Below are 27,590 nucleotides of genomic sequence, written 5' to 3' on the forward strand. Positions count from 1 at the left end.
ACGTGATAGACAGATTGGTTATCTAATCACCTGCTAGGTATTTCTTTTAAAGTGCCTGCCCTTTCGATCAATTTCTAATGACTGTTTCTCAGATGATTCTGTGTAACAAACCATCTGGCGCGTCAGGTTATGAGACTGCAGCAAATGGAGGGGAATAAATTCTTGTGGCAAGCGACAATCCTATGGTGAACGGGTAAACATGTTTACAGAGCGCTAAGAGAGTACTGATCCAGTGCATCAGTGTCAGCCTAAGTCTTTCACAGCAAGGCCATCAGGCAACATATGAACAAACAAGTTTTAGATTAGTGTTTAAGCTGTCGGGTCGAACACATAATGACAAGCCTTGCTACTCTTGCACAGTCAGGGTGGTGCTGTGCTGAAAAACCATTACAGCTTCTTTTCCTGCATTCTTCAGAACTGGCTCCGTGCCTGCCCAAGCACCCTGATAATCAGTTAATGTGCAAAGTTATTGATTTTGACAGTGTTATGAGCTGCTAAGCTAACCTTGCTCATTAGACACACAGTAACAAAAGTTAGCCTTGTCGGTAACATTAATCCCCTTGCCTTCTCTCCCAACGTGTTGCGTTCAACGTGAGAATGCGACTAAACTGGTCTGAATGAATGCATGTCCCTCCTACTCCTGTAGGGGTTTTGTGTTGTGTCAAACTGACTCAACCAGAACACTGAATGGTTTTGCCTCTGAAGATAGCCCACTTGCTCCGACGTCCACTGTCAGTCGCAGACAGCCCTCAATTGAGCTGTTTTAGCCCTGTCTCTCTCTAGGCATGGCCAGCCCCAGCTCATGGAGGGGAAAACAGTATGCTTCTGCAGCATGTCCGTTCGCTCGAGGCTGTCTCCCTCTCGCTTCCTCAAACAATCTCCATCTAAATCTTGTTACCTGCCAGTCGGCGGGGTTAAGTCAGTTTTCACAAACACTCCCTCCTCGTGTCAGTATTTCCCTACGCTCACTACTCGCTTCTCAAAAAATCTGTTGTGACAACAGTCTTTGTTAACACACAAACTATCTTCCACCTCTGCATGCCCTCCTTTCCGAGATCCTTACGCAAAAGTGAATAGTTGGGACCACACCCCAACCTGGCAGGTGCAGCCAAAGGGGAGAATATCAGGTCAAGCAGAATAAATGTTCTCACACAACACGCGTGAACACACCGCACAGACATGCCTCAAACCCTTAGTTGGCCTTTAAACAGTTAAGAGGTAATTTGCTGCTGAACCGAGAATTGAGCAATTTAAAGGATGCAAGAAGGACATGCAATCAGTACTGAATATGAATAATAAATCAAGGAAAATATTGTAGGCGTTTTTACTCGCTCATCCCTTTGGTCTAAAGTATCCATAAATCATCCCTTTACTACTACAACTTCTACTACTGCTACTACTGTATTTTACAGTTGATAATTATTGATAGTTATTTTCTTACAGAAATAAATTTGCTGGTTAGCCTAATTTTGACCTCAATGTGTAATATTAATTATAATTTACTAGATAGTCCCTCCCACATTAGTCTTGATCCCCAAATGTACAGTACTTGGATAAAGGAGGAGGTGACAAGAGTAATTAGAGTATGAAGTGTAAATATTACCCCACTCTGATTTTAGATGCAAACATTGTATTCTCTGCATATGCTCTGTAGCAAAAAAAACTTTTCCAACACAGTTGGTTATAGTTTGCTTAAATTGTTTTGAACAGTTGTTCCTATCAGTTACAGTGCCATTTTACAGAAATCATTTTCACAACAGTAACAGATATATTTATGAAGGGCCATCTGTTAGAGAAAAAATTATGGTTACAATAACTCCAATCTTGCACATCATCACATAAATATTCACATATATATTGTCCTCATGTACTTTGAATGGTTTTACGAGAATTGAACATGTTTTCAGATGAGATGTTACTTTCATATGTTATGCAATTTGACATAAACTCTCCATTTGTTTTAATATGCTGGAAATACATCCCTCATATGTTCATGAGTGTTGTGCAGCTCCCAGCATACAATACACTGTAGAGTCTTCACCGTTGCCTGCTCCATACTCTATTTACTTCTTCTTTGGATACTTAATCACCTTCCTCCCTCCTACCTCTGTCTATGTCTTCTACCTCTTTTCTTTCATCTCCTGATTTAATCAAGCATCCAATCACATACCCAGGAGGATGATGGATAATGAGATTAGGCCTGTACATGTTTACACATTCTGATTTACATTAGCTTTTCCTGCCTTTCTCTGTCTGACCCATATTTTCTCTATCTGCCTCCTCTGTGTTTTTGCTTTTTATGTCTCCAGTCTCCCTCACAGGCTTTCTGTCTTTTTCACTTCTGCTGCGGTAGCAGCGTCTGTAATACACTCTTGCTTTATTCACCAATAACCAGTAATGTTATTTATTGTACACCAGTGACTGTTTTATTCCAACAATGCAGTCTGATTATGTGATTATTTTATTTCAGTTGACCGTCTCACACATAATTTATATGAAATAATTAATTCTCACTGTTGTGATGGTTTTGCATGGGGCTGCAGTTGTGTTGTAGGTTATGTAATAAAGAATTGTATGTGTGTATGTGTGTGTGCCTTATGTGTACATACTGTATATTACACACACGCACACACATACAGTGATTGATCATCATCATCCAGTCATCGGTCAGCGAGACTGTAGCCTATGTCCTCAACGTTCCACTTCCATGATTGTTCTGGTACCGCAGGAAATTCCGCCGAATGCATGTCTTTTTTCCGATGTTAGATACTGTCAGCTTTCTTTGTGTTGGAATTTTAAACTCAGGTGGATGACCAGGATGCTATGTGGACTAGCCAGACCTACCTCCGCAGCGCAGTGCAGGAAGGTCTGGTAAAGCGAGACTAATGCAAATGTCCTCAGTGTTGCCTCCCTTCATGTCATCCGAGTCTGGGTCCAAGAACCTTTCAATTATTACACAGTAAAGCCATCCAAATGGAGGAGGAAAAGGTTATTGAGGCTAAAACTAATGCAGTGTGCAGCTACCCTTGGGAGGGAGCAAAAGGTCTTTTGCTAAAAAAGGGAAATTAAACTATGAGTGCTTAGCAGGAGGGCCCTATTGGTCCACTGTGACAGAGATAAGGTGAGTGAGCAATTTCCAAATGTCTGTAATCCTAAACGACTTCCGTGGTGCCCAGAGGATGTGAGTTATGTATTTTACATAATTGACTATATCTGCATAATTGACCAATGCTAAGCAGCACTCTAATTTGGAATGTCTTTTAAAGGCTGGATCTGTGATCCAAATGTAATCAAAAGTGTTCAATTGTGAATATATCTGCAATGTAGACAATCAAGGCTCTCCTATGAAGAAAGTATCTGAGAGAGAAGTAGACATTAAACATTTGAGTAGAAATCCTTTTTAATTCAAAGTTCTGTATTTTTTTGTTGGTTCAATTTCCTTATGAGTGACAGGTCAGTACTTGTTCAACCAATCAATCCGATCCTGGGGTTTGGATTTTTGGATTTCAGACAACAGAATGAATTTGAAGTAAATACAATATAGGAAGTGAGTTTTAGGTCTGCCATCAAATTATCTGGTACTGTACTCTGTAAACTCCCATGTCTCGCCCTCAACCTTGTCTGTGAAATCTGGTTAAGACACATAAACAGAATGTTTTTTGTATATTGTTTGCTTCCCATTACTGTTTTTGTGAGCCATTTAAAATCCGCCCCTGCAGTACATTAGGTAACCATAAAGTAAAATACATAATAATGGCTTTGTGACAGACACCAGTAACAAAACAGCAGAGTTGGGACCCACTAACTGTTAATAAGAGCTATGTGTCCCAGTTGGGCTGTATCTGAAACTATCTGCAACTCACACACAAACAAGTCATCCTCTGGCCTCTGGAAACAGACCACTCTGCTAACTGTGATACTGTTTGGTGCTACCAAGCACCAACTTGTTGCAGCGTTAGAGAAAAAGAAAAGAAAATGCAGCTCCCGTGATTCTAAAGATTCTGACAGCTGACAACAAGCTGCGTGTTTCCAAGCCGGGTAGCTTCTCAAGCAGAAAACACGAACGTGACATTATGAAAACAAATTTTGAAAGCTGAATCTTACTCCAGATATTCTTTAAAGGTTACAGACAGCCATGCTATCAAAGGAAGTTACCTGAGTATTACAGTGTTGTCATGAAATGCTTGGTGTTGGGTAGTGTTGCTGTAATGTTTTCTGCTATCTGTTGAGTGTTTTCAGTTATTTTTACTAATAAGATCTATGATCTTTTCCATTTCTATTTTAGATTTTCTCTTCCATGGTCTGGTGACCTTTTTTTCTTTTTTATATGCACTGTAGTTGTAATTATATTTTGATGCATTTAGTACATCTTCTGAAAGGAGAGAGAATTGCATGTTTCTAGGTTGTGCAAAGGAACAGCATAGTTCAATAGTCAACCATAAAATACATGTGCTCTTAAATTGTACAGATGACTGTTTCAAGCTCTAGTCTCCATCAGACATCCAACCATTTTTGACAAATCGGTTGTGCCTGTTTTTTTGTCTGCCAATCCTAATGAGGTGGCCCAAAGCCCCTTAACACATCTGAGTTCTATAATGTCCTAATATTATTTATTATAAATTATGATCTAGAAACATTAGTGGCTAGATAACCACTGTAATTATGACAAATAGTGGACTATACAAACTATTAAAATCTCTGTTGCCAAAGTGTAGTATCAAATCCAGGCCTGCAGTTCAGCTGCAAAGGTCAAATACAGTTAGAAGGATCATCTGATGTCCTGTCTCTCATATTTCACAAATATGGTAGTGTATAGATCAATGCTACGTCTATCCAAATACCTTTTATAAATATTATAAGGGTGGAATTTGGACATTTGGTTTTCATAAGTTTGTGTTATATTTTTTTGTTCAAGTAGTAGTGACTCCTTAGATTTGTCTTTCTGTGGACAGTCTGTTTGGCTCCAGCCTGTCTTGGTGTGGAGTGGAGCCAGAGGGTGAAGAAGGCAGTGTGACTATGATAAGAAAGTCTGAGCATTACCTCTGCTGAGCGTGTGTGTACGCATACACACAAACACACAAACACAAACACACACACACACACGCACACACACACACACACACGCACACACACACACACACACACACACACACACACACACACACACACACACAGTTTCCATTCAAAGGACATAGTGTCATTTAATCAGACAGGGGTCACTATGTGTTCAGTTTGGTTTACACTGGAAGCCTATATAGTTTTCTCATAACAGCTTTAGAGCTGATCCTGTCGCTATGGTGACACAGATCTGACCTGTTGCCTGTCTAAATATATGCACCACTTCACAGTTAGGCCTCTCTTCAATACGTCAAACTACATCCTGGAGGAAGCAAATGGGTGGATTATAGATTCTACTTTAGGTAGTATGTCTACAGTAGCAGAGCTGACACTTTGGGCACATTTACATCAGGCTAAATGACGACTTAGAATTGCATGCAATGTTTAACTGTAACTTTAAGGACTCCGGAGGGGAAAGAACACAATCTCCGTTCTATTTAAGTAAAATGCCAACATTTAACAAACCACAGTGCCTTAAATTCTTCACTGGAGAAGCATAACTTGTTGCTGTGTCACATACCAATTGAGTTTTTGTTTGAGTTTGTCTTTGTAGGTGAAAGTAAAAACATAATGTCTGCAGTCTGACTCTATTGGTGAAAAATATCAGATTTGAAGTTGCGGGAATAATGGAAAGCTGATGGAGCGAGGCAACATCCAGAAACTTGTCTGATTATTTCATTGATCTGTTTATGAGGGCGTCCATTCGGAATGAAGAAAAGGAAGGCCTAGAGGATGTTACCTTTATCTACATTGAAAGTGTTACTACCAACCTGGGGCATTTTATCACACTAAAAAAATGGAAAGATAAATACTAGTTGTTGAGTTACAAAGCTGTTATTGGTTCTTCTTTGTGAATTGCGGTTAGATTATTGGAAACATTTCTTGCCAAATGAAAGTGAGGCTGCTAAAGGTTTTCACACTCTAACGTCTCCCAGTTGTCTCACCAAGGTTAAGAATGAGTAAGATTGTAACCAAATAATTAATAATCACAATTCAGTAAAATTGGAGTGAAATGAAATGATCGCCACTTCCACAGCAGTGTACATATTAGCGTACCACAATAGTAAGAAACACATGCAGGCACAGAATACCAGATCCCTATCTTGAGCTTTCTGCAGTAGGCCAAATAATTCCTATGTTTTTTTATGTCCCTGTTGTGAGCATTTTTCCCCATCACTTCATGTTGCTTCAGTACACAGAGCATGGTGCTGTACAATAAGTCCCTGATGATCAGTGGGTTGGGAAAGGAAAGAGGAAGAGAGGACCTGAGGCATTTCCTCTGGACACACTGTGTGGTGTTGGTGATTTATAATGCACTTCTACCCACACACACACACACACACACACACACTATTAGTGGTGCTGATGGTAATTTGATATGTAATATGCCCCATGCCTGGGCCACAGCAGCACAATAGTGAGGCCAAGTCTCCAGTGGCCAGTGTGTTTACTGTGAACACACTGATTGATCATGTCTTTTGTTTTCAGATGTAAACTTTCCATTTAAATACAGTCAAATAAATTCTGCTTCAACACAATGTTACCATACAATAATGCAGTAATATCAGAGTCCCAGCCACATGTGGCAAAGTAAATTAGTCACTTCCCAAGTAACTTTTTGTATAAAAATAATTTCTCAACTTGAATCAAGAGTTTATTAAAAGAGTGAAATAATATAGCCAACTCACGAGGAATTGATTTTTTTATGTAAATGTAGACTACATAAAGCAAGGATATTTGGCATCTAGGCTATGACCTTGTCACTCCACCCAAAGAACCAAACTCAGCACAGCAGGGAGTAGGGAGTGAAGATAATAACTTTACCCCAAGGGGAAACAGCGACTTAACAGTTTACCGGGTTGGATGTGGGCTTTTAAAATGCTATGTGAAGAGAAGCAGCAGAGGCAGCGGGATTCGCAGCCGCAAGTGACAGCATAGCTTTGAAAGAGCAGTTTGGCAGCAAAAGAGCTAACAAAGCACTGAAGCATTAGATACATGATTACAGGAAAGAGAGTATCTCACGTGAGTGTAACAGCAGGCTTGATTTGACTACCTGAACTAGTTTCTTTTAATGAAATGCTACTACTGTAATACATTTTATTTGTACATTTTGTGTAATCAAATGGAAGTATGGTGTAATAAAAGCTAGTGTGGAAGCAGGTGAGTCCCAGTAGCTCAAGCCAGTCTTGAAACAAATGATCAGTAGCCATCATCTGACTAGCCACTGCCCTGCAGCAAGTGGTTGCTCCGTAAAAACTAAGAGTAATCACACAACAGCTCTGTCCAGCACCGCAAATTGCTGAGTTCATTTAGAGTGCTGGATGCTAGAGCTGCCTTCAGATGAGACGACTCCCAGTCACAAAAATCAGATGTCCACGTGGTCAGTGAGGATATCTGAGTGAAGATGCACTGGTGGATGCCTGGGGCCGGATCCAGGCTAAAATCTGTGCGGACAATCAACAATTTTATCAGACTCAAAGTATCAAAGACCTATCAAAATCCGAAATACCGAATTAAAGTTAAATATTTACATGTGGCTGGCTTAAACCCTTAAACTCAAGAAAAGGTGTTCCTTTAAGAAATCCCTATCACATAAAGACAATGTGTGGGAATTTAGCATGGAGCGTGTAAATGAGATAAAAAAAAACAAAAAAAAACATTCTACCTGTTTGTCTAGAAACCCCCCCCCCCTTGGCTTCACAGTGATAAGATTTCCCAGTATTCTGGTGGAAAAACAATCACAGCAGACAGACTGTACTTGTACTGTGTACAGTGCTGAACAGATTTGCACACTGGGAGGCCAACGTTACAGACAGGAAGAAGGTCCACAAACAGTTATCAAGACAAGAACAGGCATGACATCTGTGTTTGTAGGTATATTGAATATAAACAGACGGGTAAATATAGTAAACAGTAAGTTCAAAGAAACAGACAGGCTCTCAGACGATTTGCGGTGGCTCTTGTTGACAAGTCGTGGAGAATACCAGCTTGTCCGGCCACACCTTGTCTGGTTACCTACAGCCGCCTACTTACTGTGTTTTGATTCTTTCTACACTGTAGGTTCATTAGACTAGCTGGTAAACCATTGGATGCCAGTGGAAGTTTTTCACATTTCAGAAATCTAAATGTATGTCTTCAGTGTCAGACAATACTACTTATGATCTCTTTTGGCTAGCAGTGATGCCTTAAAATGACTTCAGTAAAGTTTTATTAGAGATTTGTATATAGACTACTACCTTTTGATAAAAGAGGAAAAAGCTTTTGGTATTTGACATGACCAGTGATGAGATATTTTTGGCGGCAAAAGTCAGAAATAAGTCTTCAAAGCATCCTTTGAACTTGGCTTTTAAATATTTTGTACACAGTTTATCGAAATGTCAAATAAACCTTTCTAAACTCTGTAGGAGCCTAAAGCAGTGTGTGATCAGTTTGGAGTATCATTTCCCTCAGCATTACATAAATCTGGCTATTTTTGGCATCTGTTACAATGAGGCAACCACAGTTTAACCAGTGAATATGCGCCCCTATGCAAAGAGCAATGCATGGGGACCAAAGTGTATTACAAGCAGTGTTCTGTCGACATGTGCAGGACAGACTGGTAGAGAGCAGCAACAGCAGGCTACAGCAGTCTGCTGAAAAGCTCTACAAAACCTCTTAACCTCTGCACTGTTTCCAAGCACACACACACTAAAACACACACACACACACATCTGCAGACACAGACAGTACACACGCCTGCTCAGAACAAAGATGTGCTGATTCTCTGATCCATATTTTTTGTAGTTTATGGCTCCAGTTTGTGTGGTATCCTGTAGAAATACAATGGGAATACTACACTAAACGTGGGCCATACATCAAGTAACTGACTGTTGTGTAGGAGTATTGGACGCACACTGAAACACACAGAGGCATTACTTGAGACACACACACATACATACACACACACACACACACACACACACACACACGCACACAATCATGTAATTAATCCAGGAAATTAAAGTGTGATATCACCCTTATTCTAAACAGCTTTTGCCCAAGTTGAAATCAATGAATATTCTAATTGCCGCCTTTGGGCCTTTTTATTTTGTGTGGAATTGAAAATGTATTACCTCCCTGTTTTACTTATTGATAGTAAAGAAGAAAGCAGGACGTTTAATATCTGAGGCCTGCTTTATTACCCAGAGTTGCATCATTTTCCAGAAAAGAAAATGAAGGGCAATTGTGGTTGTTAATTAATTTGTCATGCAGGTTGGAAAACTGCTGTCATCTCCTCTAACTGCCTCTGTTGCCGTTGGTGACCTCATTGTGTAACTCTGTTACTGAGCAGCAGTTGCCAGTTAAATTTCCTTCCGTAAAGTCGATAGTTTGACGAAGTGTGACGTGTAGTGTGCTGCTACACACTAAATGAAATTAGGCTATACAGTGACCGCGCGATACAGTTTGTAGTAGCCTAACATGCCCGACTCTACACTAAAGCGTCTCTATCTGCTGCCTTTTTCTTTTTTGCATTGTATGGGTAGGAGGAGCCGCTTTCCTGTGATTGTCTGTCTGCTCTCTCTCTCTCTCGCTCTCTCTCTCTCTTTCGCTCGCTCTCTCGCTCTCGGTGTGTCTCCTTCCCTCTCTCATTTTTCCAAAGTTGAGTATTCCGCTTGCTTGTCGCCGGCGGAGCGGTGCAGCCTCACACACTGAACGCACCGGTCCTGGTATTTCTCGCTGCGCCGTGTGGAACAGACTTTTGGGAGAAGGAGTCCTCCACAGTAGGCCTATCCCGGCTCGGATCTGTCTGGCCATCTCTACTCTGTTTCTTCTAACTTCATTTTGGGCTACGTTCAAGATGACAGAAGAAAAAAGAGTTGGGCATGTAAAGCTGGTAGGTGTCTGTAACCCCTCCCCTCCGCGCTCAGAGGTGTCTGGCCGGCTCTGGCGCTGTGTGGGCTTCAGCTCTGTGGCACACGCCGGGGTGAGAAAGGCGCACAGGGATAGAGACGGGAACCGGTGGTTAATTTTTCCACCATCCACTGCCATTGTGCTGTTGTGTTCTCCGTTAGAATTCTCTTGAATGGACCAGATTCAAACAAACCTGTCTGAAATAGACCGCTGGTAGCCTATAATCCTCAAACTTAGACACTTGGTGCTTTATGTACAGCGTTTCTTGTGTGTTGCATGTCCAAACACATGCAGTGATATTTTGCCATAGGTATATGGACAGTTGTTGGTTTAGCGAGCTACCAAATAGGACAGTATCCTGTGTAGATCTGTGAGACTAGACATAAGATTAACAGGTTTTTCTCACTGGGATTGGCAAAATGACAGGATTTCTACTTGGAATTTTGCTTGGAAGTCCCCTGTAACTCCCATCGGACCACAGGGTGGCCCGTAGCTCACCCCTGCTGCACAGAGGATGCTGACTCTTATTCGAATGATTCAGCAGTTAGATTCAACAATTTTAACAAGTACATGTGTCCCTCTGCTTATGTTACGGCTTATGTTAGTTTCAGCCTCAGTTGAGACACTTGGGGTTATTTACATTTGTTTTTGTTTTGGATGTATGGGTCCTCTTGGCATTCTTATTTTTCCACCAGAAAAACAATGACCTAAACTGTTCTTGTGTATTTTTGTACAGTAGAATTTGAGGCGTGTCTTTGATAATAACTAGTGAAATTTATTATTTATTTTTATCGGTTTCTTAAGAATCACCATAATAGCCCTGTAATACTGGTCTTAAGAGTTTAGATGTGATGGTTGTGCAATATATTTTTAACGTAAATTAAATGTTGATTCATTTTTCACATTTTAATATTCCCAAAGATTTATCGTCTCACTGAATACTAATAGTTTGGCAGAAAGGCACATGTTGTTTGTACACTGATGAAGCCAAAAAAAATCCTTTTTGGTTTCAGCTGATCCGAAGCAATGACTTTTAAATAATAAAAACAAATCCACCACAGAGTAGCAAAGTAAGCTCGTGCTCCAGAATTAATACCCTGTCAAAATTGTGTTGAAATGCACAAAGTTGTCAGGAGAGTGTTGACGTGTCGCTGCACATAATTCAGCTCATGCAGTGGTGAACTGTGTGCTGATGATCCCGCTGAACTCCGCTGACAGTAGGAGGGAATGTGTTTGTTGTCGGGCTGCTTTGAATGCCTCTGTGTGCTAAGACGTCAGGGTAGCTTTAACAGGGAAGGTCACTGTTGTCAGAAGAAGAACAGAGTACATCTTGAGTAGTGATCTGGTTTTTATTGGGGTCTAACTTTAACTTAAATCAGTGGCTCGTTGCTGAATCTTAAATCCTTTTTCCCAGATTGATACTCTGCCCCTCTCCTTCTCTCTCTGTGCAAAGCGAAAGCATGATACGTTGGATTTAGCACAAACCCAATCAGCCCCGTGCATGTCTTTCACTGTAGTAGTTTACCCGGTTCTGTTTTTTTTGTCATAGAGCCTCAGCGCTGCCTTGTCTCTTACCATTACACATCGGCACACTCATGTATGCTTCCATCTCAATAAACAAGAGTCAATGCTCTAGGCTGTCACTTATACCTTCAAAAGCCATACATTTCCTGTCCTGACTGTCTATCTTTAGGGTTGTTTTCCTGTGGTCTCTCTCATCCTCCCTTTCTCCCTCTCATTCTAAGTGTCTCTCTTTTTTCTATCTGTTGGTTTATCCATGCATCAATCATCTGTCTCCTTCCTCTCTACTTCCATCCAACACCCTGAGTCTCTTTCCTCTCCTGCTCTGAGGAAAGGTGGGTGCTGTTCCCTGTCAGTGCTTCAAGGCACATTGCAAAGCTCCCAATTTTGTGTCTGCTTCACCTGCTGTTAACCTATTTTGTTTGGTCTTGTCATTATTAACCAAAGACAGCAAGGATATTAAGGTTAAATGAAAGCTTTAAGGGAACATTGTTGTCCTCTAAGGTTTCAAAGTGAATTTAAAGGATCAAGGAAGATACATGTATTTGTTTTTTGGTCATTAACACAAAGCTTTAAAACCCAATGGCTTGTAACAGCCTTGGGTTGTAAAAGGCATGGTTCCCTTTAATGGAGAATTGTACAAATGAACTCGAATATAATACTGATGATAATTATTACTTTAAATCCTTTGACTTTGTGTGCAGTGACTGCAACAATCCGACCATAACAGGGTGTTAATAACACAGCACAGCAGGTCACTGAACAATAGAAAAATAATCTAAATAATATCTCAGATTGCCCTCTGGCCTTTTTCTACATTTAGTGCCATGTGACATTTATCTGATTTATCTAGGTGTCGGCAGATACTTATTAGATCATAAATTATATGGTGTTTCTCACCTTAACTCAAGGTCCTCAAAAGTCCTTGACGACTTTTAAATAAAGTCTAGTGTTCAGCAGCTTAGAAGTAAGCCCAGTTAGGCAGAACATTTTTTCCTCTTCATTTCAGAGGTGACATAAGATGTACATCTAATTTCTAAGTGGCCTTGAAAGTCTTTCATTTACCTTGATGAAACTTGTCTGAAGTTGGTACTGCTGCCATTTACATGTTTCCTATTGATAAATAGCATTGTCTGACCCATCGTCTGTCCTTGGTTTAAATATGCTGTTAGTTTTCAGTGTTTGTGCTATTGTGGTAAGAATACAAAAAAAAAAGTTGGTCTCTTTTATACAATTAGAGAAATACCCAGGAGGACATGCTTTTATGCTGGGTGTAAAAGTATTGTGTTGGGAGCATTAAAGTAAGCATGTTCATAGTATTGAATGGTCCATACGCAGTTGTTAGCTCTACATGCCAATGTAGAGCTAACTTTTTCCAAATATATCTCCATAATATGTACCACAGGGATATGTAACAAGCGTGATATTAACCACAATAGTTGGAACAGAGAGAAGGAAGCGTGGCTCTACCTATGTTAAATGGGAAGTGTCAAATCAGGTGGAACAGCAGTTTCATTCCCTGGGCCCTAACCAGGCACTGTTTTACTAGAGGCTCATCCTATTAAATATATAAAATATTATAAAATAAAAAAAAACTTTTTAAAACTTTAAAAAAAAACTTCCTCCTCTATTCTACACTAACATTTCCATTCAGTAGACTGAGGTGCAACACAAATAGTAACTGGCAACCCAGTTTTGCCTGAATGGCTGACAGCAGTGGAGTGAAGTAAATACCTTCATATTATTCATATTAGCCAAACAAAGACAATATAAATCTTGTTTTCAGTGAAAAAAATTACTCACTTTTAAAGCCACAGTAACGGGTAGCATGATGTAGGTGATAATATGCATGGAATGCATATTATGTGAAAGCTGTAGTGATTAGTTGAGGAATGTACAAAAACTGAATGCACCTAACAGATTGTTAAGTCTTTACTGGTGAGTATTCATTAGCAGAGGAAATGGTTTCTAAGTGAAATAGAATGGATCAAGGGAATGAATGTGGGAGTCGAGGCAGACATACCATGGATGGATGTATGGTGTGACAGATTGCCTCCTGTTTTTGTTTCCAGACTCCTTTGATCTCTTCCATGCAATGAATGAAGGCAGAGCCTGTCTCCCAGATACATTTCATATTGTATGTAGTTTAGCAAAGAGCATTGCTTCATTTTCTTTTTTGGGGCCAAGAACAGCATTAATGTGATTATATGGTGATACTGGTTTGGGGTTAAACAACTACCTCACTGCTTTTTGAACTGAAAAGTTCAGACTTTGAATGAGCAGAACACACATATGTACTGTATAATAAGCAATATTTGGGGGAAATGCTGAAGAAGATATTAGGTGTTCTGCTCCAAAACAAAAGGCTAGTTGTATGTTTTTGGATTTATCAAACTTTTATATTTGTCCCTTTAATGTAAAGGCTTGAATATTAAACCATTAGCCGCCTAAAGCCAGCCTATGAGGTACACTTTGCTTACTGAGGTCTGGCAAGGATCAAGAGACATTTACTTTGGCAAGATCTAAATGACTTTGGAATTAATTTGGTCAGTTTTTAACCAATCAGAGCCCCAAGCCGAATGTGGTGATCATTCCCATCATTATCTAATCCACATCCCATAGTTTGCTGATTGTGCTGGCTGATTAACATTCAAACTGAAACCCTGGCGGTGAGCTCCAGGTCCTGCAGCCGCAGACGGACCGTCATCAGTTTGTCATCTAGCTCAGCTGTAACTTATTACACTCCTGTCCATTTTTCTTCTTCTGATACTTTCTTTCCTTCCGTCTGTGTGTCCCAGTGTCATCTGAAACAAGTGCAAGCCTTTTCAGTTGACATCAATGGCAGTGTGATTAGAGCTGGGCGGTATCCAAATTTTGATACTGTCAAACGGTATTACGTTGACTAATTAGAAATCATGACGTAAGGCTACACAGTTCGGAAACTGAATACTAAACACTAATACTGAAACACCTCTCCCGTCTCATTAGGTCGGAAAACTGCAGAAGTCGTGTTGTTCTTCGAGACCAGGTCACTCAGTGTGCGACTTGCCATCTTTCCCCCTCTCAATCTGTCTCTCTCTTGTCCACACTGTCATGTGATGATACCCACACATAAGCATTTTTAGGCATTAAATAAATTATATTTAATATTTAATCCTTGCCTCCCATATAACTGCATTGCATTTTTTTAATGACGGTATTGAAACTGATACTGTTGCTATTTTTAAGACCCCAGAGTATAACGTATTAACACCCAACCCTAAGTGTGATATACACTGCACTGTACACAAGTGTGGTGCACATGAAAAATGGATTACATACACAGTTTGAGTGTCATAAATAAATAATCTCGTGGAGCATGTGTGCGACAGATTACAAGCTTTACTTCAAAGATGTGTCACAGTAACAGGTGAATTGTTAACACATTTTTTACTACATTAGACAAAATGTTTATTGGCTGTGTTCACCCGGGGTAAAGGCTGGATGTCCAGAGAGTTTGATAATATTTCACAGCATCAGTGTGGATTGGAATCCCACGCGGCTTAAATCTAATTGTCCGCCGTTGCTGCTTGAGAGTGTTGCCTTTGGAAACGTAATCAGCAAGGTAGCTCGCTAGGTCTTTCTTCCACATCAGTCTACATGTCATTTAGTTTGATTTGGGAGGTGAGAAAAATGTAATTTGAACTCGGACGACATTGAACGGATGTACGCAGATGCATCAGAAAGAGAGTCTCAGTCAGTTAGCAGGACGCTAGATTTTGGAAAATCTAGCGAGTGTAGGTGCTCAGTTTAATAAAAATAGATCAACTTGATGTGTATATTGATATTTACATGAGTCAGACTCCTTTAACAGATGACAGCTCTGTTCAGTTGTTGGTGTTGGATTGATACTGTTGTTTGGTGATGTAAATAGAAATGTGTGAATGAGAGGAGCTTTAAGAGAGTGTGGGAAAGCAGAGATGAAAGCTTGACAGATGGGAGAAGAGACAACTTTTTTCTGTACAATATTACAAACTGTAAACATGGAGAAATAAATCGTTCTTTTGAAGCTGAAGTAAAAATGTTATGTAAATGTTGAGGTTTATTTTGACATCCCGACTGCCAATACTGTGTCTAATGATCAAGCAACTTGACAGCTTGAACCTATGAACTAAATACAAAAAATATAGTCAAAGTAATATTTGGGTAGTGGTTTAATCTAAAATAACTGTAGTCGTGAATTGCAGCCTTAGCTTGTTCTGTTGCTGTGATGTGTGCAAAACAGCCAACAAAAACTTAAAACTCTAGGGTCTAACAGGACAGGAGGAAAGAGGGGGCTTCTCTTTCCACCCAAACTTAACGGCAGCAGCTGAGCTGAGGAGGCGTCCAACCTCCCATCATCCTAGTTAACAGCCAGCTGCCTGTGTATACTCCTACAGAGACACACATGTTTCCCATGATCTCACCTGCTGGCACCGGGAGCTTGGGATTAGGCCCAGTTCTGCCGTCATGCTGCCCATCCCAAAAGCCTCTCTGTTGGGTAGAGTGAACCACACCTCCTCTTTCTGGGATGCAGGAGCCATTGAAGTGTTGGCGGGTGTGGAGCTCTGCCCAGGGACTGGTGGTGTGACCCAGGGGTAAATACTGTACATGTGTACTTCATCATACCATGTGAGCATAGTGTTCAGGTGTTTTTTTCATCTGAGGATGGAATTATGGAAGATTCTACAAAATGCACAATTTAAAAAAAGTATCCAAGAATATTCTTAGCTTGCTTCACACGTCAATTCATTAGAATTTAGTTTTAATTAAGATTATAGGGGGAAACCTGTTACTAACTTTCCCTCTCTTTATTCCTGGGACATTTAACGGAGCTATAATAAAAAACTCTATAATGCAAGCATAGTTGTGATAAAAATAGTGGGATTGGGCATGGATAACGGTGGCTGAGAGAGATAAAATAACTATAAGGAGACAGTTCGAGAGGGTAGGTGTAAACAGAGCCGTGAAAAAAGACTTTTGAGCTTCAAGGATGTTTGTAGGATTCCGGGGAGGGTTAATAGCTAAACAGGGCAGAGAGCAAAGGCAAGAAGTCATGGGGGTAGAGGAGGGAAAAAAAATGTGGCTCTTTTTCCGACTTACTCATGCTCGCACCTACATACTTTCATCATACACACTCATCCACCCAGCAGGCACTTTTTAAGGAATACCTCTCTAAAAGCAGCTCTCTTCCTTTCTTGCTGGTTAATTACAGTTACAGTGATCTCTAGGAATCTCTGATATCTTCCTAAGACTCTCTGCTAAACCTAGATCATCTGTCAGTACCCACAGGAAGTTATAAACACTGTCCGTTCCATAAAATATAAACTTGCTTCACTGAAGTTGACCATTTATCCAGACCCATCATTACTATTATTGGGAGCGCTTGTGAACCTGCCTCCAGCAGCAGCTTGGACTGAGCTCTTTCCAGGCCATCGGTTCAGTTCAATTTTGATATAGCAGCAGGCATTGTTAACCTTCACAATTATTCTCTTTGGTTTTGCAGTGCCCTGGGGAATGGCTATTTTTAAAATGCCGGCAGTGTTTGGACAGCTATTGTTTAACTAACAACTTATTGATTTGTGTCAGCTTTGGTTGCGGGGCAGTATGGAGGGGGGATTGTTTTTTGTTTTCTCAATTCACAAACACATTTTTCAAAATGTTTTAGACAGTATTTAAGAGCTAACTCCATATTGCCCCAAGTTTTTAAAAAAAAGAAGCCTTTTTTCTTTTTCAAAAAGCTTTCACATTAGAATTCTGGCTGTATATTTTGTACATGTTTCTGTGATATTAAACTACCTGCTTCTTTGTCAGTGGAGTTGTCTGCTCCTTCAGTTTAGAGTGACTACTCGCCACTGCAGATGAGTTTCCAATGACTATGTGTTGCATATCATTGCAACATCATTGTTGCCTTTGAACAATTGTGTAGTGATCAATCCATCAAACGGCTTTCTGAGCTGCAGATCAACAAGATTTCCCATCTCGAGAAAGGACAAATTATTTTTTATCCGTGATAAATAAAACTAATCGAACATATAGAGCTACAAGCCTCTGACATTTTGACACATGGAGCCTGCTGAGCCAATCGAACAGCAGCCAGGGAAAACAATGGCTCATACCCTCCCCCCTTGAAGGAAATGCCAAACATTACAGTGCTGTATAAATAGAAGGCTCTGACTTTGTAGAATGAGACGGCGAGATAGAGGACAGGAACCACCTCCCTGGGGTCACACGGATGGCAAGGTCTCCCACCTCGCCACTCTCTCGGAACTTTATTGCTCTTATTGTTTTTCTCTCTCTGGGTGTGGGATCTATTTTTGAGCTGATTTAGTTTGACCTTCTTGTGTTTTTTCCATCTACTTTTGTTTACTGTATTCTTTTCTCTCTCTCGCTCTCTTTCTTTCTCTCTCTCTCTTTCACTGACACCTAGTAACACATCAAAAACATGTCCTGCTTTATTAATGGCACCATTTACATTTACAGTGAAAGTGGCAAATGGCCTTGCTGGATGTATTTTTTTTTTTAGACCGAGTGCCAACAGAAGAAGCTTGTGTTTTATGGTTTTGGTCAAGCAGCCTTTTCTCGCTACTAACAGCCCAATACAGTTCTGTTTAATCTAGCGGTCATGAGAAAGGTTCCTTTTGCATTTGGATAAAAGCAGCCGATGCAGACACACATGGTCTGTATGGATATCAGCATGAGGTGTAGCAGTAAGGCCTTTCCAACTGAGGCCACCAGAGCTGAATGGAAAATCAATCTAAGGTTTAAAATATTGAAATGTCAATTTCAGTTAGTCATTTTACACCGTTTTTTTTTTCTTTTGAGAAAAGGAGGGAGGGAGACCGAGTTGTCCCCAAAACGAGGTTCGTTGCTCCAACTGTGTGTAATGAGGTTACGGATGATTCAGCCGAGGCAACTCCAAAAGTCTTTCATCTGGGCTATCTTTTGTATCAGACGCATAAATGTATTTCCCTTGGCTGGCAGGCTGTGCATACGTTTGGAAGATTGAGCCCCGGCCGGCGATGCGGGCAGATTTAGGAAACGGCATGCACGCTAGGGTAGCACACCCACATATAAACAAGGAAGCACATGTTTGCCACCAAGTCATTCTGCCCTTGACTCTTTGTCTCCCTATATCTCACCGCAAACACTAGCTGAATCTATAGCTGCAAGGGTATAGGTTTTTCTCCCCCTGAAACATTTTGGTTCCTCATCTTACAGTGAGGAAGAACAATGTCGAAAATTCGTTGTAGTAGCAGAGAAGGCTATTTTTGCTCAGAAATTTTTCTTAATAAGGACATTTGTCGAACGGGATTGTTGATGTCTTTGAGACCTTAGTATTGACCTGTGTGTCTGCCTCTGTCGTCTAGAATCAATAACGCCAGCTTGGACAACATCATTTGCTAATACAGTTTGGCACGATACTGATAAAGTGGCTGGCGTCTTACGGATCAGTTAGCCCTTTCAGAGCACAAATACGATGCATTTAAAGACGTCAGCGGTTTTTCACAATGGGAAAACTTTTCCGGAATATATCGTCAATCTTCATACAGAGGGCTATTGTTTTCTTGACATTTTGTCATTTCAGTCTAATGTAGGTGTACAGGATGCAATTTCCCACTGAAAAGAACCTCTTTTCGGAAGCTGAAAGTGCCGTTTATGTGGTGCGTAGATTGCTTTTTCACACTATGTGGAGGACATTTGCATATATATAGAAAATACCAGTAAAAGGTAAGCCATTAACTTGGCGCCTTGCTCTCGTACACGTACGTACACACAGATAGAAATATAGAAAAATTGAAGCTGAATTGGAGTCAATTGTAAACACAAGCAAGTTTGTTTTCTTCAAGGCAAGACAATAGATTTCTCAAGTTCTGCAGCTTGTGCATTTTCTCTCTATCATCTGATTTGAGTTTCATCAATACACATAGAGGAATCATTTTCTTGCAAAATATTAGTTCTGTGGTGCTTAGTCATAGAAAACTCTTGGAAAACATTCAAGGTGAACTAGCTTTGAAAATATTAATCAATATTGTTTGTGTATATGAGAGGAAACACAGTTTTAATAAGCTCCAGCAGCAAAAATTGTGGCTAAAGACAAAAGTGTATTTAAAAGTTTTGAACTGCAGGCAGCAAAGCAAATGAGGCAGAGTACTAAAAATAAAGACATTATGTTGTATTTTAAGATATATTAAACAGATGGACGGTGTATTCAAGTCCTGCAAGCAAAATATCTAAAGGGGATTTAGGAGATACTGTCTACTTGACCACGGCCCATCTTAAAGCCTGATTTCCTGGGTCAAAAGTTTACAGCCCTAACCCTAGCCATTGGGCTTGAAGCCTGCGTAGTGATTGCATTTTTTTGCCTTTTTAACAGTAAGCGGTAACTCCCTCGCTCTTCGTCCGTTCCCCCCTCCAGCACGCTAAGCCGAGTCTTAATATCTAATAAGCTGCCAAATTCTGAACCCGGGTTTGTTCTCACCTGGGCAAATGCACATGAATAATGGAAGCAGCAGGAAGTGAGGCTGGGGCATGGTTGCTACTCAGTGTTGTGTTGAGACCTGATAAGGCTCCCCACCGCAGCAAAAGAGCCTCAGAGAGCTGATGAGATGGCTTCTGACAGTATTAACTTCATTACCCACAGGCTGCCAAGCTGTAACAGGCAGAAGCATTAAGTGGAGGGTGAAAGAGATGAGGTGTGTTTTACTCACTGTCACAACTCTGTGAAAATCTTATTTCATTCCACTTTCATGTATAAATGTTTTAAACCAATTAGCAAGTCTGGCTTGGCCTTGACAAGAATTGATTGTTTATTTCATTTTCAGATTTCATCAGCAAATCTCCTTCACACGTTAGAGCCCTCATCAGCACTGCTGACAAGCAAGGAAAACAACAGGAAACAAACACAGCTGTGAAAATAAGTGTGGGTGTAATATAATATAATAAGTTTATTTGATATAGCACCTTTTACAGACAAAGTCACAAAGTGCTTCACCTGATAAACATTTGCAAAAATACAGTAAGATCCAACAGAAAAATAGCCAGAAAAAGAAATTGAGAGACAAATACAAATCATTTAAAAGATTAAAACCTAAGACCCAAAGTTACAATCAAGAGTCAAAAGGGAATTTAAACAAGTGCAACTTCAGCTGCTTTTTAAAAGCTTCAACTGAGACTGCAGAACGTGAGACAGTAGGAAGGGCGTTTCAGAGGTTTGGAGCCACCACTTCAAAGGAACTGTCAGCTTTTAGATTTTAAGCAAGCGTGAGGGACCACCAGTTATCCTATGTTAGAAGACCTGTGAGACCTATTAGTAGTGTACGGATAGAGCAGGTCAGAGATATAAACAGGTTCCTGACCATGCAGAGCTTTATAAGTCAGAACAAGAACTTTAAATTGGATGTTGAAGTTGACTGGAAGCCAATGTAATGAGCTCGCAGCAGAGTTCTGGACTAGTTGTAGACGGTCCTTGTTGAGACAGGTGAAAACAGAGTTGCAGTAATCAAACCAGGAGAATATAAAACCATAAATTATCGCAATTTCACATTGCGAAACCACAGCTCTAAGTGTGAACTGTAGGAAGTTGATAATGCAACCATACACCCAGCTGCACCTACAATGACGAGACTAGAGAGTCATGTGGGTCTGTTATAATGTGAGACACACATGCATGTAAAGATACATTGTAAAACACTGGTCATGTGTAAGAAACAAAACAAAAAAAACACACACAGAAGCAGCAATGTTTTTTTAAGACGCAGCTTCTTCAGGGGACAAATCCCTGCTTGCTCTATTCGGACGCACATTATGCAAGTTGACATTTTTGTAATCAACCTTTTAGAATTGTCCCAGCCCTAAATTACTGTATAATGACATAAACTGCAAGATACATTTGGAACAACAAGGGATACATTTTTAAATATATATATACATACAAAATTAATAAGACATGTACTGTGTCCATGGTTGATAAAGTAAAACTAAAATATCAGTATCTCATCACTAAATGACTAGATTTACAAACAAAAAAATTATAGCAATGCTAAAGTTACCTTTGGATGACATCCAATACGTCAATTACTGGACCAACAGTCAGTTCCCTACTGTGCAAATATCAGTCATGCTGAATTTTCTTGTGACATTATTTGTTACATAATAACGTAAGTTTCCTTGAGATCATTTGAGGCACAGTGAGGTGAGTTGTCCCAGCCCATATTTTCCCCATCAAGACCTAACACTGGTAAACAACGAATGGGAAGTTAACTGGTACAGTGAGTCACAGCTCTGCCTGCTGCCTTGTTTTCATACTCTGGGGTGGAAGAGAGCAGGCTGACATTAAAGCCTGTCTGATGCTTGCTAGGCAATTGAAAAAGTGTTTTTTTTTTGAAAATCTTTTAAAATAAAAGGTGAAATGCTACCCTTATAAGGACTCTTGCAGGCAGCTTGCGACTAAATTGTGTAATCAATTTGCAGTGCAGTGTTGGCAGATGTGTTGTTTTCTTTAAACATCATTCCTAAATGGATAAGATGTAAGCAACATAGCAGCTCAAGATGTGTCAAAATGCAACATATCATTCAAGATTTATTTTGAAATTGGTTTTGTAATAGGAGCCCTCTCAGTGTAGCTGTTGGAGGGGGACGCTTAAGCCAGCCTGCTCAACTGGACTGAATGTGAAATGGAAACACCGGCTTGGCTGTATTACTGTTTACATTCTATGAATAGGAATCACATGTTGATGAACCCAGCCCTGCTCTGAGGGCTGCTGCAGAAAGACAGAGAGAGAAGTAGAGGGGAGGTGGTGGTTAGGTAAAGATTTACGCTTCGGAAAAATACCAAACTTCCCAATGTTAACCCCAGAAGAGAGCTAAGCTGGCAGTCATAGGAAAAGGGACAGCTGCCTCTTTGGCAGCTAAATATGGATCTGCCTGCCACGGATCCTGAAATTACAGATTTGTGTATTCCAGATTATCGTATGGTAATTATATATATATATATATTATATATATATATATTGTTAATTAAACAAAATTGTAATGTATCGTATTGTGTAATGTAATTGTTTTTTATAGTAGTGTATTGTATAGCGATCAGTACAGTATTAAATATTTCATGTGTATATGTATTTCCTGTGAATGCCATTGGCAACAACATGTTTGTATTGTTTTGTTCAATGAGGCAAATTAAATTTGATAGCGAGAGGAAAGGTTAGGCAAGTGTAGGCGGGAAGAAAAGTGAGAAGAGGAAGAAGAGAGTAAAAGATGAAGAGAGACTGTGAGAATAAAAGGAGGTGGCCAAAGGAAACCTGGATAGTTTATCATATTTTAAAGCGTTCGTTTTTATCCCATCAAACGGCTGCATTGAGACACATGGCTCCTGTCAAAGACTGTACGGAAATGTAACACAAGTTTAATGTGCAGCTTGATCCCACTTATATAATAATACTGTATGCACAGTTTGCGTGTTCTGGTCAACTGGAGGTTGTTCCTTTTTGGGGTTGCCCCATTTCCTTTTTCCAAAACCATAGCGGGAAAATAAATGTAGTCTTTTGGTGTCTGGCAAAAGTCAGCTGTGCCTGGTCCTAACATGGGTCTTATGCTTATGGGTATTTTTAATTCAAATTGCTAAAATGTATTGCCAGCATTTTAGTCCACTAGTGTGACTGAATGCTTATGAATCCACTCAAACAATGTCCCGTTTCTTTCTGGTTTAAATGCTCAGCTGACGGATTGACTGATTAGGGTAAATGCCATATCTAGGGCCAGAGCATGAGTTCGTAAACTCAATCACTAATGGAAGTATTCATACAGCAGCGCTGCATTAGGGTGTTTTTGTTAGTCTATTTCATATGTACCCCGCATAATGTGAAAGGGTCTTTGATTTACCAACATTGCACAAACAGGCCGTCCATTCTCTGTGGAGGTATGGTATTTTGAAACCTCATAAAGCAATGAATGAAAACTTCTTGTGGAAGTCACAAACCACTGTGGAGAATCAACCTGATGGCTACCATGAATGCAACCTGCCTCTGGCAGACCCCTAGAAAACAACTAATGTGCTATTGCACACTGGGCCTTAAACATTTAACCAACACATTTTATGTTGTCGCCCTCTTGTCTATTGAAACCCTAATGAAGTTAAACTGTCACTACTTAATTTCGGCTTACTCCACAGTATTTTTTTAACAAAAGAATAGTTTAACTTTTTTTGGAAAATACACTTCTTTGCTTTTCTGCCAAGAGTTGGATGAGAAGATTAATACCACTCTCATGTCTGTACTGTAAATGTGAAGCCAAGCAGCCAGCAGTCACTTAGCATAAACGATTTAACTTGAAATGGGAAAACAGCTAGCCTGGCTCTGTCACGTGACAAAATCCACCTACCAGCACCTCTAGAGCTCACTTTTTAGCATGTTGTATATTTGTTTTATCATTCAAAAAACGTTGTGGAGTCTTGTCGTGACTGTGAGCTTCCCAGACAACTAGGTGTGCAAAGCGAAAAACTACTCCAGCACATAAAACCACAATCTATCATTTTTTACACTCGTACTTTGCACAAAATGAAACAACAATAACAGGTTAATTATAGAGCTAACCAGCACCTCTGCTGATTAGTGCATTCTTAATTTTACTTTTGATAGAGTGGTATGGATAAAATGTACTGAAGTTCCAAAAATGTCCAACCTTTCTTTCAATTTCATCCTTTCTTTTCATTCTTTAAAGTAATCCTCTATCTACACATCCATCCATCCATCTGTGCATAAGCTGAAACATCAATGCAGTTTGTGTGCCGTGACATGCACAAAGCTAAAACTCCAGAATACTGAGTGTTTGATAAAGTGATGCAAACTCTTTTCCAATGAAAGTAGCTAGCACTATCTTCTAAAAACCTCAGTGATTGTGTGTGCTGACTGCCTGCTGCACGGCGCAAGAGTAGAGGGAGACAGCTCGTGCTGTTGGGAGGAGAGCTGTGGACTGTGATTACTCTGAGGAGCATGCATGGTGATCCATTCAAATATAACAAATTTTGCTTTTCCCCTGATTTCCCTAAATTAGCTAAAAGTCGCTTTTTAGAAATAAAATCGCTGAGAGTGATAACTCTTACTAGTTTGATAAATTGTTGTTCAACTTGTCCTTTAAAGTTGGAAGCTTTGCACTCATTTTAATTTTTCCATTACCTGTACTGTATTAGAGACCATGAAAATGGTAAATTACCTCACTGCCTATTAACTAATCTTTAAACTGTTTGTTTGAGCTATTAATTTCCCGAGTAATGTCAGTTTTTTTCAACCACTACCAAAAAGCACTCTTTAGTTGTTTTTTCTCCAACTTCACCATCCAACAGGTATAAATTAGACAATGTCTCAGGGTGTGTTTTCCGAAGCCCCTGCAAAAGGAATACTGGACCCCCCCGCTGCTGTTGTTTACTCTCATCTTGCTCTCTGAAGCCTTTAAACCTCAACTATGTGATTTTCTGCTCCTCTTCCTGTGTAAGCCTATGATTGACAGCCTCCAGTGAGATGGATAGATTCCAGGTAAATTTACGGAAGAGAGAGTAGTAGGAGTGCAGATGGAGGGAATGAGTGGGGGTCTGGGAGGATGAGTTGTGGCAGATACACTGTCAATCCGAAAATGAAAACTGGTGATTCACCGTACAGTAGACTCTCAAGGTTTGATGAAGCTGATAGATAGTGGTACTATAGTAGTGACCAAGGGCTCAAAGTACAGCTGTGTGTGTGTGTGAGTGTGTGTGTGTGTGTGTGGGGGGGGGGGGGGGGGGGGGGGGGGGGGGGGGGGGGGGCTTGTCTGGTTTAGATTCAATTAGATTTGATTTGATGTTAATGATATTTCAGTTTAATGATATTTATGATAAATGATATTCAGTAAATGCAGTCCAAGATTTTGAACACATGACAGACACATGAAAAGGCACATCAAATATGGATTCCATGTGAAAAAAACAACTTTAAGTGCAAATATGGTTGCCAACCCCACTAAACAGGAATGCAAGTATGTTGCTTTTGTGCTCTTGACAATGCTTCTAAACATTAAATACAACTACTGCAGTGGGAGTCCACTTGTGTCTTTGGTTCCAAGGTGTGGCGATTTGTTTTGACTCCCAGCATCATCAAGGGTCCATTAAACTCCTATTTTGGCTCTGCAGCTGTGCGATTACCATTCAGTGGGAAGCAATTCGGTTTTTACAATTGGATTGTTTATTCAAGGATAATCATCTTTGTTTTTTATAATGATGCATGCACCAAAAAAGTCAATTCATACACATGCACGTATAAACCTAGGGGACCGGGTTGCTAAAAAAATAAATAAACTAACTTGCCTTCTGTCAACTATGCAAGATTTTGAAATGACAAAAACCGTGACATCAGTCTTTTCTATTTTGAGGCGTTACCCAAAGTCATGTCTCTTAAACTGGAAGAGGAATTAATTACTGCAGCCACACCTATTTAAGTTAATTGAAGCATAAAACCATGTATTAATAGATACAAATGCAGCAATGACATCAATTTGTTACCATTCTTTATGGCGATTAAACTTTAGCGTTCCGCAGTAGCAAGGTAGCTGCCTGATTGCCATTGTGTTTGAAACCAGCCCAGGCATCAGAATGCTGTGCTACTACTTAAAGCTCATACAGATCCCTATTGGCAAAGCAAACACAAAGACGGATTTTTAGTATTTAAATAAAGAAGAAAATTGTGCGTGACAAACCACATCATCAGTGTGCTACTTTTGGGGTGTCAGATTTGAATGTCTAAATCATCAAATCCATTGACTGACATGGCTTTCTGCTTTTGAATGTGAACCTGAATGTCAGAAGAATAGGTACAAAGCATATCAGATTGAAATTCACAGTCTGTGTGTGTATTTGTTTACTACAGAAAATTGTTTATCTAGACCCGCCTTTTCAGGCTGAGTACTGCATCATCAATGATGTCTTTTATTTTTTCATCTGGTTTTCAAATTAGCTTTGTGTGAGACCTAAAAATCCCATTAATGCTACATTAATCAGCATAACAATAGATCAGAGTGAGTGCCACACAGCTTTGTGTCTTTCAGTTTCTCTCTCTCTGTGTGTGTGTGTGTGTGTGTGTGTGTGTGTGTGTGTGTGTGTGTGTGTGTGTGTGACTGTCTGTAAACAAGTCAAACCCGGTTTTTCATTCCTATAACTTTAGGTTGTTATCACAGGTTGATGCACAAGAGTAGTGTAGTGATGCATAGCAAGTGTGTGGCTGAGCCACAGAGAGAGAGAGAGAGAGTGACGGGGGATGCACTCTGACCAGACAGGTTAAATAACAAACTATAGTCACTTTTCCTCAAGCACCGGCTCAAGCTGTTCCCCTTCCAGATGGACACTTCACATGAACAAGACTGGCAGATGAAGAGAGACAACGAGATAAAAAAGAATTTGTGCTTGTAAATGTGCAGATGTGTGTGTGTGTGTGTGTGTGTGTGTGTGTGTGTGTATGTGTGTGTGCCAGTCTGCAGAAGAAACGCCTTTACCATGAAGCTATGCCATTTCAATCCCCAAGTTGCTCCTATCGTGGCTGGCATTGTCTCCCCAGAGTGACATAGGTAAAGCTCAATGGGCCTGGTGATGCTGTGTTAAAGCGTTGGTGTTAATTATAACACCATGCTCTGTTAAACACATTAACCTCAGCAATGGCAGCACTGTTGACCTCTGTCCTAAGGAGTAAGTAAAGTAAGAATGCTGATTCAGTCAACATTTTTACAAATTTGGGATAAGGGTCATACACTTTTCTTTATTGATATGAACGTCTTAACAATTGAGGGTTTTGATTCTGTTTCATTCTCTGTGTATCTATATATTGTTTATTGTTTTCCTGTTATGATTCTGCTGTCTTGACAAATGTTTAATCCCACAGCATATTTGCTGTGATGACTTTTTCATTTCTGTGAGTAAGATGAGAACTCAGGGATTTGTGTGACGTCCTTTGTTTTATTTGTCAAACACTCAGGAACAGAGAGGCAGGAATTTAAAGAAAATCCTTTTTTACACAAACATTCCT

General features: G+C 40.0%; 1 protein-coding gene and 1 long non-coding RNA gene across 4 annotated transcripts in view; one reads left to right on the forward strand and one right to left on the reverse strand.

Annotated features, from left to right (window-relative positions):
• The window catches only part of mid2 (midline 2), a 140,034-nt gene that overhangs the window by 39,796 nt on the left and 72,648 nt on the right, over window positions 1-27,590 (forward strand). For 2 of the 3 annotated variants that reach the window (XM_034883403.1, XM_034883405.1), the window contains exon 1: window positions 9,732-9,991. The exons of the other annotated variant lie outside the window; for it this stretch is intronic. The gene's annotated coding sequence lies outside the window, so the exon portion shown is untranslated. Of the gene's footprint in view, window positions 1-9,731; window positions 9,992-27,590 lie in introns of those variants that run through there. 3 annotated transcript variants of the gene reach the window in all.
• LOC117951630 lies at window positions 552-25,937 on the reverse strand. The gene is made up of 3 exons (XR_004658220.1): window positions 25,927-25,937; window positions 17,808-17,817; window positions 552-825 (listed from the first exon to the last, which is right to left on the reverse strand). It is a non-coding gene; the product is annotated as an uncharacterized LOC117951630 (long non-coding RNA).

The sequence above is a fragment of the Etheostoma cragini genome, chromosome 10 (genome assembly GCF_013103735.1).
Source record: "Etheostoma cragini isolate CJK2018 chromosome 10, CSU_Ecrag_1.0, whole genome shotgun sequence".
NCBI classification, from domain to species: Eukaryota; Metazoa; Chordata; class Actinopteri; order Perciformes; family Percidae; genus Etheostoma; species Etheostoma cragini.